This window comes from Nerophis lumbriciformis, linkage group LG21 (assembly GCF_033978685.3).
Source record: "Nerophis lumbriciformis linkage group LG21, RoL_Nlum_v2.1, whole genome shotgun sequence".
Taxonomy (NCBI): Eukaryota; Metazoa; Chordata; class Actinopteri; order Syngnathiformes; family Syngnathidae; genus Nerophis; species Nerophis lumbriciformis.
In genome coordinates, this window is record NC_084568.2 from 18,846,546 (window position 1) to 18,864,885 (window position 18,340).

Below are 18,340 nucleotides of genomic sequence, written 5' to 3' on the forward strand. Positions count from 1 at the left end.
CTGAGTGGAGGCGCAACAGTTTTTGACTGTGCCAGGCTATGATTTGTTTGTTCCCGTTTATTTTCCGTTTTTGTTACCAAGTGAGTTTGATTTACGTGACTGTATATTAATAAATATGTGTGTTAAACATGGACACAATTCTGGACATAAATTATTAGCCAGCTGCACACGTCTAAACTAGCTTCAGTTATATTCGGCAACCAGTAGCAATAATAGTATAGGACTTTACCGCTACAGAGGATGTTGTTACAGTAGTCTAGTCTGGAGGTGATGAAGGCATGGATCAGGGTTTCAGCGGCAGAGAAGGAGAGGGATGGACGGAGACGGGCAATATTTTTGAGGTGTAAGAAAGCAGTTCTTGTGATGTGGTTGACATGGTGTTGAAAAGAGTGGTTATTGTCCAGAATGACTCAGAGGTTGCGGATGTGAGTGGATGAGGACAGAGTGGAGTTGTGAGCAGTTTTGGTGAGGGATTTGGGGCCGATGAGCATGTCAGATTTATCAGTCGAGTTTGAGGAAATTGGAGTGCAGCCATGATTTGATTTCAGTGAGGCAGTCGGTCAGGGTGGAGAGATTTTGTGGAGATGTATAGCTGGACATCATCTGTGAAGCAGTGGAATTGGAGGTGATGGTGGCGGATGATGTTACCGAGGGGGAGCATGTACAGGATGAAGAGAAGTGGACCAAGCATCGAACCCTGGGGGACACCTTGTGACAGAGGGGCAGTACTACCTTTAGAAGAAAGTGTAAATACATATGTATATACTATCTTTAGGAGTATTGATATACTACAGTACAAGGATAGAAACACATACTACATTTCAAAGAAAGTGTATGTATTAATGAACTACAGTACAAGGACAGAAATATTTATATAATATACCAACTTTAAAAGACAGCATACTGATTTACTACAAGGGCAGAAACACATGTTATACTATCTTTAGAAGAAATGGTAAGTATTGATAAATACTTATGAAATATACTATCTTCAGAATAAATCCTAAGTACTGAAGCACTACAAGGACAAATATTTCATCCTGCATGACTTGTATTTAACTCCTGGGTAATCACTGCCCCCTGGTGGGCTTTTTCACCACATACCTTGTCTCCTTTGGTTCCACTCAGACCTTAAGCACCTGGAACGCCCATCCGTCCTCTCTCTCTCTCCTTTGCTTCCCTGTCATATATGAGAACAATGAATAAGTATTGTACTTTCAACACAGTCTTTCCCACTATTCATTGTGGACCCACTGGACCTCGGTCTCTCTGCAGTTACACACGTATGAGGAGAGTATCTGGAGTCAGTGTTATTGACAAAAGTATTTACCTTGGGACCAGGAACTCCTTCCATACCAGGAACCCCAGGCTCGCCCTATAACAACAAGTCAATTCAGGTGTGCAGTAGAAAAACAGTCTAATCGATAAGCACTGGATATGTTTTGGTACTTACCAAAGGTCAAGGGTCACCGGACATGCCGGCATGACCTCTGGGACCAGGCTCGCCCTAGCAAGAGAAAAAGTGGTTACAAGTGAAGTGCATGATGTAAAAAGTTGGATGTAATAGTGCTTACTTTAACTCCAGGTCCACCTTTGGTCCCTGGACTACCAGGTAATTCCTAGAGAGAAACGCAGCACAATCATACACATGTACTAGAACACTTTATTTAGGACCACATGTTAGTGCATTTTAATGTATAATCACCTCATGATAGTATTACACAATTCCCTAAACCAGTGATTCTCTAACTGTGGTACGACAAAGAATAACAGTGTTACTGTTCAAACTGTGGCCAAAAATATTCAATGAATACTTATGGCCACGACACAATTGTATTTCAATGTTGGTCATTGTGGTGGTACTTGGAGAGCAAAGTTGTTTTTCCTGAAGTGGTACTTGGAGAACAACCTTTACATATCTGCTTTTGAAGTCATAAGTCAGGGGAACAAACATTTAAACAAAAACATTATTGCAATATAAATGTTAACAGGGGTGTCTAAACTTTTTCACCAAAAAGTCAAAGTATGCGGGCACTGTTTAGACATTTTTATTTTGTAAAAAAAAAAAAAAAAAGACTCGAGACATTAAAGACAAAACTTAAACAAATACACCTGCTGTCATGCACATTTTGTCCAATCAGAAGCCTGACAAATGGTGGAATTACACCTCTTATTAATTTTTTTATACTAGACGTACAATGACATGTACATTATCTTTAAACCCAGCCTGCACGTACACAGAGCCCTGGGAACATTATTAAAGAGCGAATGATAGAATTATAACATTATAGCAACATGGTGATGCATTACATGTGCAGTGAAGTCCACATTATTTATAAAATCAGCACGCACTAAGGAAACCATTTTGCATGTTTAAGGGAATTATAAAGCATTTAATCATGGTTATAATTATATGGTACATTAGGCTGACCATATTCTGAAATCCCAAAAAGAGGACATATGCGTGCCAAGGCGGGGACTAGGCGAACATTTGCCAATGATACTCGAACTTGCTTTATAAATAATATTAATTAAAATAAAGCATTTTTCTCCTCTGTTGACAGCAGTGTTGGCGCTAGGAATTTTCAAAATGGGGTCCCAGGGACCCCATCAAGTAAAAAAAAATGGGGTACCACAGTAACATTTTGGGGTCCCACTTTTTTGTAAGCGTTTTGAAAACAAATGATAAATGGATGCATTATTCTGTTATATCTCACATTCTATTTTGTGTTTTGAAAAAAGGTTGTCATAAAAGTTACTTCATTCATTAAAACAATTTTTTTTTTTTTAAAAGTACAAAATGGATGGATGGAAAACTAATTTTGAAAAGTATGTTTTTGGGGTGGAGGAGTCTGATCAGGTGCTAGTTAGCTTGAAGCTAACAGCTAGCTAGCCTGTGGATCCAGCGGGGGATAAAAGTGAAGTTTCCATGGACTCAAAGACTAAAACAAGACATTTACTGGAAACTTGGCACAGGATGAAGTTAAAAAGATTGACTTTACACTCACCTTATTGTTTACCATCAAGTCTTTCTTTTGACAGCCCCTCGCGCTAAAATTGTCCCAGTGCAAACTGAGGAAGTGTTTGTCATTGACAAAACTTTCAGCCAATCAAAATTTACGACCAATAAAAACGCAATACACGGGGACGGAAATGTGACCTGACAAATATAAACAAAACAAAACTCTGGCGGAAAGCAATAATCGAGACAATAAAAAAACAAGCAAGCCGGGCGGTAGGTAAAAAAAAGAAAAAAGTCCTTTCTGATTTCAATGCTTAAAAAGACAAAAAGTGCGGTAACACCAACACTGCTTGACAGTTTAACAAAATAAGTCACTTATATTCTGTAACTGTGTGGAATGCTAAAACACCCTCTGCTGTGTTTACAAGGTCTTCTCCTTTTCCAGGTCGCACAAAGTACTCTTTCAATTTAGCAGACAAGCTCTTGCCCTGCACAGCTGTTTTGTACTTTGTAGTGTCGATATGGGCTTGTAGATCTTTATTTGCCACAGATACATACGTTCCTGCTTTGCACACAGAGCATTCTGCTTCCCATGTGTCACGGCCAGGACCAAAATACGATTACTTTTTCCGCAAATCATCCGTGAAGTTGCATTTACGTTTCGGCATTTCTGGTTTTCATGTCTGTCTCTCCACTCACTAGCTCTCTCGCTATCTGTCTCTGCCCCTCCCTCACGAATGTTTCTGCGTGCGCATGTAACAGGTACTTTAGCTAGTATAGTAGAAAATAAACACGACAGTACACAGTGTTGTCAATATGACGGGTGTAACATGAATATTAAATAGAAAATAACAGTGACGTCAATATGACGGGTGTAACATTAATAACAGTGACGTCACTTTAACAGTGTTCATTCATTGTCTTTACCGTAGCATAAAAAGTGCAGATGGCCTTAAAACGCCACAGCACTCAGTCACCATATGCAAGTACCCAAAATAAAGACTCGACATAAATATAAATTCAATGGGATCAGAACCATTGGAAGAAACGGGATTAAAAGCCGATGCTAACCACCCATGACAATACATGGGTACGGCTAGTAGCTACTATTGGCAAACAAATTCACTTACCAACTCTGCTTAATATCTTATCATCAACACTCTCTCGTCGCAACTCGGCCCTGATGGTTGGCACCTATAAGTTTACAATTAGTTGTAAAATCATTGGTATGTTTTCATCTACAAAACCATTCTGGGTATCACTCAATATTATCTGTCTTGTCTTTTAACAAAGAAACAAGGAAGTCACAATCTTTGTTTAATGAATGTTCTGCAATTTGTCGTCCCCAAAGTAAGAACTGAACTGGGCAAGAAAGCATTTAGGTTTTCAGCACCGAAGGCTTGGAATAACCTACAATCGAATATTAAACTTCAAACCCTAGTTACGTTGAATGAGTTTAAAGCTTCTGTGAAAGGACTGCAGTCTACCTTGTCTGTATGCACATGTGTCATGTGAGCAAGTTTTAATGTTGTAAATGTGATGTTTTATGTATTTGTTTACTGTTTTTAATGTAACCTTGCTGCTGCCCTCTTGGCCAGGTCTCCCTTGGAAAAGAGATCTTTGATCTCAATGGGATTTTACCTGGTTAAATAAAGGCTAATAATAATAATAATAATGCCATTGTTTACAAAATGTTAGACAGTTTTTACGATATGCAGGCAAACGACAACTTTAAAACATACCGGCTTCAGATGTCCCCAACCTTAGCCACCGCACCTGGCAGCCATCTTGGGACGGTGCATCATACAGAGCGCGATAGGCTGCAGTGGGTCACGTGAGCGTGTGTGTTAAACTCACGAGATTAAACGTGGAAAGGGCGCAGGTAATATGAGGGGATGCCATGAGAGGAAATATGGCTTATTCCCCCCGTGTTACACGCACGCCTCCACACTTTGTTTTGTTTAACCTTATCTTAACTCTGGACGTACATTGAAAATACACGCAACCTTAACTCAAAATGCCGGACATTTAAGGCATTTAAGAAACCCCGCCGGACACCCCGGACACCCCCGCAGAAGAGGACATGTCCGGGGAAAAGAGGACATATGGTCAGCCTAGCCTAGGTTTAAGAATAAACTTAAACATTTCCAACGATATGAATGAAATACAATTTAAACAATCCATCCTAATTATAAGAATAAACTTAAACATCACTGATAACTTTTTAAATTTACTTTCAGTCAACCTAAACAATTTTGTAAACATCAGTGAAATTATCTTCTTTAAACATTCTCACTAGTGATGGGTCCGGCAACACTGATGCATCGGCGCATGCGTCGAGCTCATAGAGCAAAACCCTGTGTCGGTGCGCGTACCGCTTTTAGAAAGTCACGTGACCGATCATGAGCTGTTTTGGTCACGTGACCGATATGCGAACTGTGTCGCACTGACGCCTCCTCTGTGCCCTGTGAGCGGGTCTTTTCTACAGCCGGAGAAATAATAACGAAGAGAAATCGTCTAAAATGTAATGCGTCGGAAAAACTTTTTTTATTTTATTTTATTTTTTTTAATAAAAATGTGTAAAAAAAATAAAATTAAAAAAATTCCCAGTCCACAATCATGCACAACACGTTCTCTTAGATTTCCATGTTATGATACATGTTCACATTATTTATTGACTGTATCTAAAAAAGATAAAAATATATTTTTATTTAAATGAAGATATGAAATAATCCTAAATGAAATACAATGACTTAATAAATAAATGGGTTGTACTTGTATAGCGCTTTTCTACCTTCAAGGTACTCAAAGCGCTTTGACACTACTTCCACATTTACCCATTCACACACACATTCACACACTGATGGAGACTTGGTTTATATTATTGTATATACTAGGGCAGGGGTCACCAGGTAGCCCGTAAGGACCAGATGAGTCACTGGCCTGTTCTAAAAATATCTCAAAGAGCAGCACTTACCAGTGAGCTGCCTCTATTTTTTAAATTTTATTTATTTACTAGCAAGCTGGTCTCGCTTTGCTCGACATTTTTAATTCTAAAAGAGACAAAACTCAAATAGAATTTGAAAATCCAAGAAAATATTTTAAAGACTTGGTCTTCACTTGGAATAAGCGGTAGAAACCGACTCAGTGGCCTAGTGGTTAGAGTGTCCGTCCTGAGATCGGTAGGTTGGGAGTTCAAATCCCGGCCGAGTCATACCAAAGACTATAAAAATGGGACCCATTACCTCCCTGCTTGGCACTCAGCATCAAGGGTTGGAATTGGGGGTTAAATCACCAAAATGATTCCCGGGCGCAGCCACCGCTGCTGCCCACTGCTCCCCTCACCTCCCAGGGGGTGATCAAGGGTGATGGGTCAAATGCAAAGAATAATTTCGCCACACCTAGTGTGTGTGTGACAATCATTGGTACTTTAACTTTAACTTTAAAATGGATGGATGGATGGGTCTTCACTTGTTTAAATAAATTCATTTATTTTTTACTTTGCTTCTTATTACTTTTAGAAATACAATTTTAGAGAAAAAATACAACCTTAAAAATGATTTTAGGATTTTTAAACAAATATACCTCTTTACCTTATAAATTTCTTCCTCTTCTTTCCTGACAGTTTAAGTCAATGTTCAAGTATTTTTTTATTTTTTTTATTGTAAAGAATAATAAATATTTTAGCTTCTGGTTTTTCGACGAAGAATATTTGTGAAATATTTCTTCAAACTTACTATGATTAAAATTCAAAAAAATTATTCTGGCAAATCTAGAAAATCTGTAGAATCAAATTTAAATCTTATTTCAAAGTATTTTGAATTTCTTTTAAAATTTTTGTTCTGGAAAATCTAGAAGAAATACTGATTTGGGGCACGATGGCGAGCGCCTGGTGGCCGGGCCTGCCCCCATGGGGCCCGGCCGGGCACAGCCCGAAGAGGCAACGTGGGTCCCCCCTCCAATGGGCTCACCACCCATAGCAGGGGTCATAGAGGTCGGGTGCGATGTGAGCTGGGCGGCAGCCGAAGGCAGGGCACTTGGCGGTCCGATCCTCGGCTACAGAAGCTAGCTCTTGGGACGTCACCTCGCTGGGGGGGAAGGAGCCTGAGCTAGTGCGCGAGGTGGAGAAGTTCCGGCTAGATATAGTCGGACTCACTTCGACGCACAGCAAGGGCTCTGGAACCACTTCTCTCGAGAGGGGCTTTACTCTCTTCCACTCTGGCGTTGCCGGCAGTGAGAGGCGACGGGCTGGGGTGGCAATTCTTGTTTCCCCCCGGCTCAGAGCCTGCACATTGGAGTTCAACCCGGTGGACGAGAGGGTAGCTTCCCTCCGCCTTCGGGTGGGGGAACGGGTCCTGACTGTGGTTTGCGCTTATGCGCCAAACCGCAGCTCAGAGTACCCACCCTTTTTGGATGCACTCGAGGGAGTACTTGAGAGTGCGCCCCCGGGTGATTCCCTCGTTCTACTGGGAGACTTCAATGCTCATGTTGGCAGCGACAGTGAAACCTGGAGAGGCGTGATTGGGAAGAATGGCCGCCCGGATCTGAATCCGAGTGGTGTTTTGTTATTGGACTTTTGTGCTCGTCACAGATTGTCAATAACAAACACCATGTTCAAACATAAGGGTGTCCATATGTGCACTTGGCACCAGGACACCCTAGGCCGCAGTTCCATGATCGACTTTGTAGTTGTGTCATCGGATTTGCGGCCTCATGTTTTGGACACTCGGGTGAAGAGAGGGGCGGAGCTTTCTACCGATCACCACCTGGTGGTGAGTTGGCTGCGATGGTGGGGGAGGATGCCGGACAGACCTGGCAGGCCCAAACGCATTGTGAGGGTTTGCTGGGAACGTCTGGCAGAGTCTCCTGTCAGAGAGAGTTTCAATTCCCACCTCCGGAAGAACTTTGAACATGTCACGAGGGAGGTGCTGGACATTGAGTCCGAATGGACCATGTTCCGCGCCTCTATTGTCGAGGCGGCTGATTGGAGCTGTGGCCGCAAGGTAGTTGGTGCTTGTCGTGGCGGTAATCCTAGAACCCGTTGGTGGACACCGGCGGTGAGGGATGCCGTCAAGCTGAAGAAGGAGTCCTATCGGGTTCTTTTGGCTCATAGGACTCCTGAGGCAGCGGACAGGTACCGACAGGCCAAGCGGTGTGCGGCTTCAGCGGTCGCAGAGGCAAAAACTCGGACATGGGAGGAGTTCGGTGAGGCCATGGAAAACGACTTCCGGACGGCTTCGAAGCAATTCTGGTCCACCATCCGCCGCCTCAGGAAGGGGAAGCAGTGCACTATCAACACCGTGTATGGTGAGGATGGTGTTCTACTGACCTCGACTGCGGATGTTGTGGATCGGTGGAGGGAATACTTCGAAGACCTCCTCAATCCCACCAACACGTCTTCCTATGAGGAAGCAGTGCCTGGGGAGTCTGTGGTGGGCTCTCCTATTTCTGGGGCTGAGGTTGCTGAGGTAGTTAAAAAGCTCCTCGGTGGCAAGGCCCCGGGGGTAGATGAGATCCGCCCGGAGTTCCTTAAGGCTCTGGATGCTGTGGGGCTGTCTTGGTTGACAAGACTCTGCAGCATCGCGTGGACATCGGGGGCGGTACCTCTGGATTGGCAGACCGGGGTGGTGGTTCCTCTCTTTAAGAAGGGGAACCGGAGGGTGTGTTCTAACTATCGTGGGATCACACTCCTCCGCCTTCCCGGTAAGGTCTATTCAGGTGTACTGGAGAGGAGGCTACGCCGGATAGTCGAACCTCGGATTCAGGAGGAACAGTGTGGTTTTCGTCCTGGTCGTGGAACTGTGGACCAGCCCTATACTCTCGGCAGGGTCCTTGAGGGTGCATGGGAGTTTGCCCAACCAGTCTACATGTGTTTTGTGGACTTGGAGAAGGCATTCGACCGTGTCCCTCGGGAAGTCCTGTGGGGAGTGCTCAGAGAGTACGGGGTATCGGACTGTCTGATTGTGGCAGTCCGCTCCCTGTATGATCAGTGCCAGAGCTTGGTCCGCATTGCCGGTAGTAAGTCGGACACGTTTCCAGTGAGGGTTGGACTCCGCCAAGGCTGCCCTTTGTCACCGATTCTGTTCATAACTTTTATGGACAGAATTTCTAGGCGCAGTCAAGGCGTTGAGGGGATCTGGTTTGGTGGCTGCAGGATTAGGTCTCTGCTTTTTGCAGATGATGTGGTCCTGATGGCTTCATCTGGCCAGGATCTTCAGCTCTCACTGGATCGGTTCGCAGCTGAGTGTGAAGCGACTGGGATGAGAATCAGCACCTCCAAGTCCGAGTCCATGGTTCTCGCCCGGAAAAGGGTGGAGTGCCATCTCCGGGTTGGGGAGGAGATCTTGCCCCAAGTGGAGGAGTTCAAGTACCTCGGAGTCTTGTTCACGAGTGGGGGAAGAGTGGATCGTGAGATCGACAGGCGGATCGGTGCGGCGTCTTCAGTAATGCGGACGCTGTATCGATCCGTTGTGGTGAAGAAGGAGCTGAGCCGGAAGGCAAAGCTCTCAATTTACCGGTCGATCTACGTTCCCATCCTCACCTATGGTCATGAGCTTTGGGTTATGACCGAAAGGACAAGATCACGGGTACAAGCGGCCGAAATTAGTTTCCTCCGCCGGGTGGCGGGGCTCTCCCTTAGAGATAGGGTGAGAAGCTCTGCCATCCGGGAGGAGCTCAAAGTAAAGCCGCTGCTCCTCCACATTGAGAGGAGCCAGATGAGGTGGTTCGGGCATCTGGTCAGGATGCCACCCGAACGCCTCCCTAGAGAGGTGTTTAGGGCACGTCCCACCGGTAGGAGGCCGCGGGGAAGACCCAGGACACGTTGGGAAGTCTATGTCTCCCGGCTGGCCTGGGAACGCCTCGGGGTCCCACAGGAAGAGCTGGACGAAGTGGCTGGGGAGAGGGAAGTCTGGGCTTCCCTGCTTAAGCTGCTGCCCCCGCGACCCGACCTCGGATAAGCGGAAGAAGATGGATGGATGGATGGATGGATTTCTTCAAACTTACTATGATTAAAATTCAAAAAAATTATTCTGGCAAATCTAGAAAATCTGTAGAATCAAATTTATATCTTATTTCAAAGTATTTGGAATTTCTTTTAAAATTTTTGTTCTGGAAAATCTAGAAGAAATACTGATTTGTCTTTGTTAGAAATATAGCTTGGTCCAATTTGTTAAATATTCTAACAAAGTGCAGATTGGATTTTAACCAATTTAAAACATGTCATCAAAATTCTAAAATTTATTTTAATCAGGAAAAATTACTAATGATGTTCAGTAAATTCTTTTTTTAATATTTTCAAAAAGATTCAAATTAGCTAGTTTTTCTCCTTTTTGTCGGTTGAATTTTGAATTTTAAAGAGTCGAAATTGAAGATAAACTATGTTTCAAAATGTTATTTTAATTTTTTTCGTGTTTTCTCCTCTTTTAAACCGTTCAATTAAGTGTTTTTTTCATCATTTATTCTCTACAAAAAACCTTCCGTAAAAGGAAAAAAAAAAAAGTACGACGGAATGACAGACAGAAATACCCATTTTTTTATATATATAAAATTATTTATTTAAGTATTCTTGTTTAACTCACACTTACGTGTAACTTACAAATGACAATATATTTATTTATTTAAGTGTGTATCAAACTGGTAGCCCTTTGCATTAATCAGTACCCAAGAAGTAGTTTTTGGTTTCAAAAAGGTTGGTGACCCCTGTACTAGGGCATAAAATCAGTGTCAGTTGAGTCGGTCCATAGGTTGCCTGTAGGGATTTTTAATGTCCAGCAGATGTCAGTATTTAGTGACACAGTATCGACACAGTATCAATTAGTGATGGGTCCGGCAACACCGATGCATCGGCGCATGCGTCGAGCTCAGAGCGAAACCCTGTGTCGGTGCACGTACTGCTTTTAGAAAGTCACGTGACCGATCATGAGCTGTTTTGGTCACGTGACCGATACGCGAACTGTGTCGCACTGACGCCTCCTCTGTGCCCTGTGAAAGGGTCTTTTCTACAGCCGGAGAAATAATAACTAAGAAGAGAAAGCGTCTAAAATTGAATACGTTGGAAAAACCCTCCGGGTTGGGGAGGAGATCTTGCCCCAAGTGGAGGAGTTCAAGTACCTCGGAGTCTTGTTCACGATTGGGGGAAGAGTGGATCGTGAGATCGACAGGCGGATCGGTGCGGCGTCTTCAGTAATGCGGACGCTGTATCGATCCGTTGTGGTGAAGAAGGAGCTGAGCCGCAGGGCCGGCCCGTGGCATAGGCCGTATAGGCAAATGCTAAGGGCGCCGTCCATCAGGGGGCGCCACGCCAGTGCCACAAATGTTGGAGAAAAAAAAAAAAAAAGAAAGTTGGTACTATTATTTCTAAATACAAAAAATAATCCCACGTTAATTAAAATGCAAAGTAAAGCCTATTTAATAGAAATATTATTTGTTACAACATTACGCCCCCCCCCTCCCTCTCCCTTACCGTAACATGACTCTTCTTGGACGTCACCACATCAAAAAATCAACACAAGATGTCAAAACGGCCAAAACTGTCAGGTGCCCAAGGAAGAAAAAAGAGAAAAGAAGAGGAGTAGAAACGAGAAAAGACAGAGGTAGCAGGTAGGTAACGTTAGCCTACATGAAATTATTTGTCTGTTACAGAATGTGATAGTAACCTGGCTTGTTAGCATTAAGCTAATGTTACATGATTCGGCAATTGCTAATCAATAAATAGCTAGTTCTGTTTTAATGTCGGGTTAATATTGTGGAGGGGGCTAAATTGTTATGGAAAATAATAATGTAACGTTAGGTAATTACTGTACTCCCACCTTACATTCCTCAGGTATTAGATCTTTTAAGCAGGTGTTTTTTGTTTACATTGTTATTGCCTTCTGGTTAGCTAATGTTTGCCCTGCAGGTAATAATCACTTGTCCACCCCTTTATATATTAGGTATAGTTGTAAGTAAAAAAAAAAAAAAAAAGGTCAAAGATAAAGCTATTCGGTTTCTTGTGAGGGAGGGGGGGGGGGGCGCGCCACCTAAAATCTTGCCTAGGGCGCCAGATTGGTTAGGGCCGGGCCTGCTGAGCCGGAAGGCAAAGCTCTCAATTTACCGGTCGATCTACGTTCCCATCCTCACCTATGGTCATGAGCTTTGGGTTATGACCGAAAGGACAAGATCACGGGTACAAGCGGCCGAAATGAGTTTCCTCCGCCGGGTGGCGGGGCTCTCCCTTAGAGATAGGGTGAGAAGCTCTGCCATCCGGGAGGAGCTCAAAGTAAAGCCGCTGCTCCTCCACATCGAGAGGAGCCAGATGAGGTGGTTCGGGCATCTGGTCAGGATGCCACCCGAACGCCTCCCTAGGGAGGTGTTTAGGGCACGTCCGACCGGTAGGAGGCCGCGGGGAAGACCCAGGACACGTTGGGAAGACGATGTCTCCCGGCTGGCCTGGGAACGCCTCGGGGTCCCACAGGAAGAGCTGGACGAAGTGGCTGGGGAGAGGGAAGTCTGGGCTTCCCTGCTTAGGCTGCTGCCCCCGCGACCCGACCTCGGATAAGCGGAAGAAGATGGATGGGATGGATGGATGGAAAAACTGTTTTTAAAAAACAAAATAAAAGTGTAAAAAAAAAAAAAAAATTCCAGGTCCACAAGCATCCTCATTCACAACACGTTCTCTTAGATTTCCATGTTATGATACATGTTCACATTATTTATTGACTGTATCTAAAAAAAAAACAAAAAATATATTTTTATTTAAATGAAGTTATGAAATAATTCTAAATGAAATACAATGACTTGGTTTATATTATTGTATATACTAGGTCAGTGGTTCTCAACCTTTTTTCAGCAATGTACCCCCTGTGAATTTTTTTAAATTCAAGTACCCCCTAATCAGAGCAAAGCATTTTTGGTTGAAAAAAAAAAAAGATAAAGAAGTAAAACACAGCACTATGTCATCAGTTTCTGATTTATTAAATTGTATAACAGTGCAAAATATTGCTCATTTGTAGTGGTCTTTCTTGAACTATTTGGAAAAAAAGATAATAACTAAAAACTTGTTGAAAAATAAACAAGTGATTCAATTATAAATAAAGATTTCTACACATAGAAGTAATCATCAACTTAAAGTGCCATCTTTGGGGATTGTATTAGAGCTCCATCTAGATTCATGAACTTAATTCTAAACATTTCTTCACAAAAAAAAAAATCTTTAACATCAATATTTATGGAACATGTCCACAAACAATCTAGCTGTCAACACTGAATATTGCATTGTTGCATTTCTTTTCACAGTTCTTTTTGACAGACATTTTAGTGACAAACCTGAGCTTGTGCTTCACTGAGTTTATGAACTTACATTCATATTTTGTTTAAGTATTATTCAATAAATATATTTATAAATGATTTTTGAATTGTTGCTATTTTTAGAATATTTAAAAAAAAATCTCACGTACCCCTTGGCATACCTTCAAGTACCCCCAGGGGTACGCGTACCCCCATTTGAGAACCACTGTACTAGGTTATAAAATCTGTGTCAGTTGAGTCGGTCCATAGGTTGCCTGTAGGGATTTTTAATGTCCAGCAGATGTCAGTATTTAGTGACACAGTATCGACACAGTATCAATACAGTTTTGCAATGTGTTGAAACGCTTCATGACGCCTCATCAACCCATCACTACCACTGATAACTTTTTAAATTTACTTTCAGTCAACCTAAACAATTTTGTAAACATCAGTGAAATTATCTTCTTTAAATATTCTCACTGTACAAAACACTTCTTTCCCTTGGTTTCCTCACCAGTTGCGTCTTCTGAGTCCACACAGGAGCTGTCTTCCTTCCTCTTAGCAGCATGTCAAAAAGGAGTGACTGACTGAAGCTCAAACATTTTGAGCATGTGCTCTGAGCAGGTGAACAGGTGAATTCAATCAAAGCAATCTGTTGGAAGCAGGTGGAGCTGTTCAGCCCTGAGCTCTCACTGTTGCCCCTTCAGGCCTGGAGTGTGCTCTACATGCTGCTCTGTACTTTGACTTGACAATATGTAATATGTACAATATACACACTGCAAGTATATATATCATGTAGTAACATACACCTTCATAACAAAATGTAATATGTACAATATACACACTGCAAGTATACACATAATGTGGTGAGGTGAATTACATTTATATAGCGCTTTTCTCTAGTGACTCGAAGCGCTTTACATAGTGAAACCCAATATCTAAGTTACATTTAAACCAGTGTGGGTGGCACAGGGAGCAGGTGGGTAAAGTGCCTTGCCCAAAGACACAATGGCAGTGACGAGGATGGCTGAAGCGGGAATCGAACCTGGAACCCTCAAGTTGCTGGCACGGCCGCTCTACCAACCGAGCTATACCGTATATATATATATATATATATATATATATATATATATATATATATATATATATATATATATATACATATATATATGTATATATATATATATATATGTATATATATATATATATATATATATATATACATATATATACGTATATATATATATATACATATATATATATGTATATATATATATATATATGTATATAATATATATATATATATATATATATATATATATATATATATATATATATATATATATATACATATATATATATATATATATATATATATATATATATACATATATATATACATACATATTAGGACTGCAACTAACAACTAATTTGATAATCGATGAATCTGTCGATTATTACTTCGATTAAACAATTAATAATCGGATAAAAGAGACAAACTACATGTCTATCCTTTCCAGTATTTTATTGGGAAAAAAAACAGCATACTGGCACCATACTTATTTTGATTATTGTTTCTCAGCTGTTTGTAAATGTTGCAGTTTATAAATAAAGGTTTATAAAAAAAAAAATTAAAAAAAATAAATAAAAAGTAGCCTCTGCTCATGTGGCTGTTTCAAGGTGCACAATAAGGAGGCACTTAAAGAAAAATTGGCTGCATGGTGGAGTCTCCAGAAGAAAGCAATTTCTGCGCAAATGTCACAAAGTACCCCGCTTACATTACGCCAAACAGCACAGAGACAAGCCTCAAAACTTCTGGAACAAAGTAATTTGGAGTAATGGACTCGACCATGAAGCCCATTTTTCTGGTATGGGGGTGTATTAGTGACCAAGGCATGGGTAACTTACACATCTGTGAAGGCACCATTAATGCTGAAAGGTACATACAGCTTTTGGAGCAACATATGTTGCCATCAAAGCAATGTCTTTTTCATGGACGCCCCTGCTTATTTCAGCAAGACAATGCTCCATAGTAAAAGAGTGTGGGTACTAGCCTGTAGTCCAGACATTGAAAATGTGTGAAGGCTAAAATATGAGAAGGGAGACTGTTGAACAACTTAAGCTGTACATCAAGCAAGAATGGGAACTAATTCCACTTCTCAGTTCCCAAACCTTTACTGAGTGTTGTTAAAAGGAAAGGCCATGTAATACACTGGTAAAAACGCCTTTTTTGCAATGTATTGCTGCCATTAAATTCTAAGTTTATGATTATATGCAAAAAATAACATCGTTTCTCAGTGTGAACATGAAATATCTTGTCTTTGAAGGAAAATGATTTGTTGCATTCTCTTTTTATTTACCATTTACACAACTTCACTGCTTCTGGCTTTTGTCATCGATATTTTGTTGGTATTGATCTGAGTTTTGTGTGCAGCACATTCCAGTGATGACATGATGATGTGTCCTGACTGCCCTCGCATGCGACCGCTTAACGACCCGTCGCGGTGAAGGCGCTCCAGGAGGCGGTGCAGAAATACAACCAGGAGTCCAACAACCAGCATTACTTTGCTCTGCTGGAAGTTGGACGTGTGCTGAGCGGGGTGAGTACTTCCTCTTTGCGTGCGGCGAGAGGCGTTTAACACGGGCTTCCATCCTGACGCAGTACATCCCTTCCGTCGGCACGATGACCTACCCCAAGTTCATCCTGGTTGAGACAAACTGTCCCAAAGACTCCCGCATCGCCCCGGAGGCCTGCACGCCTCGCTGCCCCCATAGAGCTGTAAGTTCCAGTGCCCAAACATGCTAGTGCTATTATGCTAAAGCATCTTTTTGTCTCGTCATGGAATCTTCTCTGACTTTTGTCTTACAGCAACACGCCGTTTGCTCAACATCCTATTCTTCCAAGAATGGAGTTCCATCGCCACAGTGTGAATTATTCCCAGCCAAAGTAAGTCCACACTTTAAAGGTGCGTTCATTATTTGATCATTATCACACCAACTGCGTGGTAGGACTCTACCGCCCTCGGGCCTGGCGAGGTGGAGCCCCAGTGCGGGTCGTCCTTCCACCAAAGTCCTGAAGCTGGACAGCTGAGCACTTCTCAGCTGACCAACACTGACCCGGCTCTCCACCAGATTTGTCCCTTCCCTCTCGCCGTACAACTGCCGCAGCAAGAGGCGGTTTAAGGTGCGCCTTGTTATCGCCGCACATGGCGAGTCAATAAAAAGATTGGAATTCCAGATCCTCTCTCTTCTTCTGGCCCTAAACTCGTCCGATGTGTGGGTAGATCCCGGATCTGCAAACGTGTGACTCGTTTGACCGTTCTCTGAGTGGAGCTTTGCACCTCTCGGAGCTCCGGCACGTTCTCCTCGGGTGCTTTATCAGGCACACCAGACGTCAGATCATTCAACTTGAACACAGAATGAAAATCAACAATTACCATCAATTCCGGACAGGGTTGTACTAATTAATACTAATACTAATGAATTAAAAACAGTAACATACTGCTTCTGAAAAATACCTGTAGTATTTTTTTTAAGGACATGACTGCGCGCCCTCGTCACATTGCTGGTAAAACGAGCAGACGCAGAGTCAGTGACGGGCAAGCTACTTGGAAAATGTAGTAAGCTAAGCTACAAGTTACTCTTGATTAAATGTAGCTAAGCTCTCCCCAGAGAATTGTAGCAAGCTATACTACAAGCTGAACGGCAAAAGTAGCTTGCTTCATCAAAGCTACATTTAAAGGAGCCATATGTAATTGTGTGGCCAGAAATGGTACTGCAATCAGGGTCAAAGTTCTGTAGTCCCCTCCCCCTCTCCCTGACTGAGGTTGGCAGATACGCAGCCAAGTCCAGCTGGATGGACTGGACTACTCCAAAAAACTTCAAACTTCCACTGCCTCTTACTAGGGGTTGAGGTGCTGAATAGACAAGTGGTTTGTTAATAACAAATCTCTAACCAACACATTTTACACAGAAATGAGGCTATTTTCAGGAAGAAGTAGGTCATGCCTGCATACAATATCACAACAATCACATGGTTATTGTCAGTACTATCAGAAAACAAAGACTAAAACCAACGCTAGCAATGGTTATACTGGTGAAAATAGGTAGAGCATGCTTAGCAGACTAATGTAACTAAAGAGGAGACATTTTACCAAGGTATGCCGAAAGGCTACTGTTTCAAACCTTTCAGATTGCCATATTACTGTACTATACTGTACTGTACGTCGTCATGTCTTTTATAAGGATTGTGAATGATGGTCAAAATTCCAGAAAAGTGCAGTTCCCCTTTAAAAGAACAAGTGTCATTAACAGACTAGCAGCCAGGCTAGTGCATGATTGGATGTAAGAAACAAAATTAAGTTAAAAGGCTCACCAGTTGATGGTCACATGACTGCCACGAGCATTATAAACAATCATTAAAATAAAAAATGAATCTGTGACTCTTGATCACTATGACAGCAAAATTAAGTAATTTGTTGTTCATTATAGTTAACATACAGAACACAGGACACACAGTTGAATTAAAATAAATAAATCAAGTTTAGGAAGGGAAATATGATGATGGCATATATATATATATATATATATATATATATATATATATATATATATATATATATATATATATATATATATATACGTGCAGTGTGTATATTGTACATGTTACGTATTGTTATGAAGGTGTCTGTTACTACATCATATATATATATATGTGCAGTGTGTATATTGTACATATTACATTTTGTTATGAAGGTGTCTGTTACTACATGATATATATACTTGCAGTGTGTATATTGTACATATTACATATTTGTATGAAAGTGTATGTTACTACATTATATATATACTTGCAGTGTGTATATTGTACATATTACATATTGTCAAGTCAAAGTACAGAGCAGCATGTAGAGCACACTCCAGGCCTGAAGGGGCAACAGTGAGAGCTGAGGGCTGAACATCTCCACCTGCTTCCAACAGATTGCTTTGATTGAATTCACCTGTTCACCTGCTCAGAGCACATGCTCAAAAATGTTTGAGCTTCAGTCAGTCACTCCTTTTTGACATGCTGCTAAGAGGAAGGAAGACAGCTCCTGTGTGGACTCAGAAGAC

General features: G+C 41.9%; 1 long non-coding RNA gene and 1 pseudogene across 1 annotated transcript; one reads left to right on the forward strand and one right to left on the reverse strand.

Moving 5' to 3' along the window:
- Positions 1 to 1,059: 1,059 nt before the first annotated feature.
- Positions 1,060 to 13,790, reverse strand: LOC133621374 (uncharacterized). The gene is made up of 5 exons (XR_009817653.1): positions 13,743 to 13,790; positions 1,575 to 1,619; positions 1,454 to 1,507; positions 1,331 to 1,375; positions 1,060 to 1,180 (listed from the first exon to the last, which is right to left on the reverse strand). It is a non-coding gene; the product is annotated as an uncharacterized lncRNA (long non-coding RNA).
- Positions 13,791 to 15,679: 1,889 nt separating this feature from the next.
- On the forward strand, positions 15,680 to 16,411 carry LOC133621454 (alpha-2-HS-glycoprotein-like; annotated as a pseudogene).
- Positions 16,412 to 18,340: the final 1,929 nt, after the last annotated feature.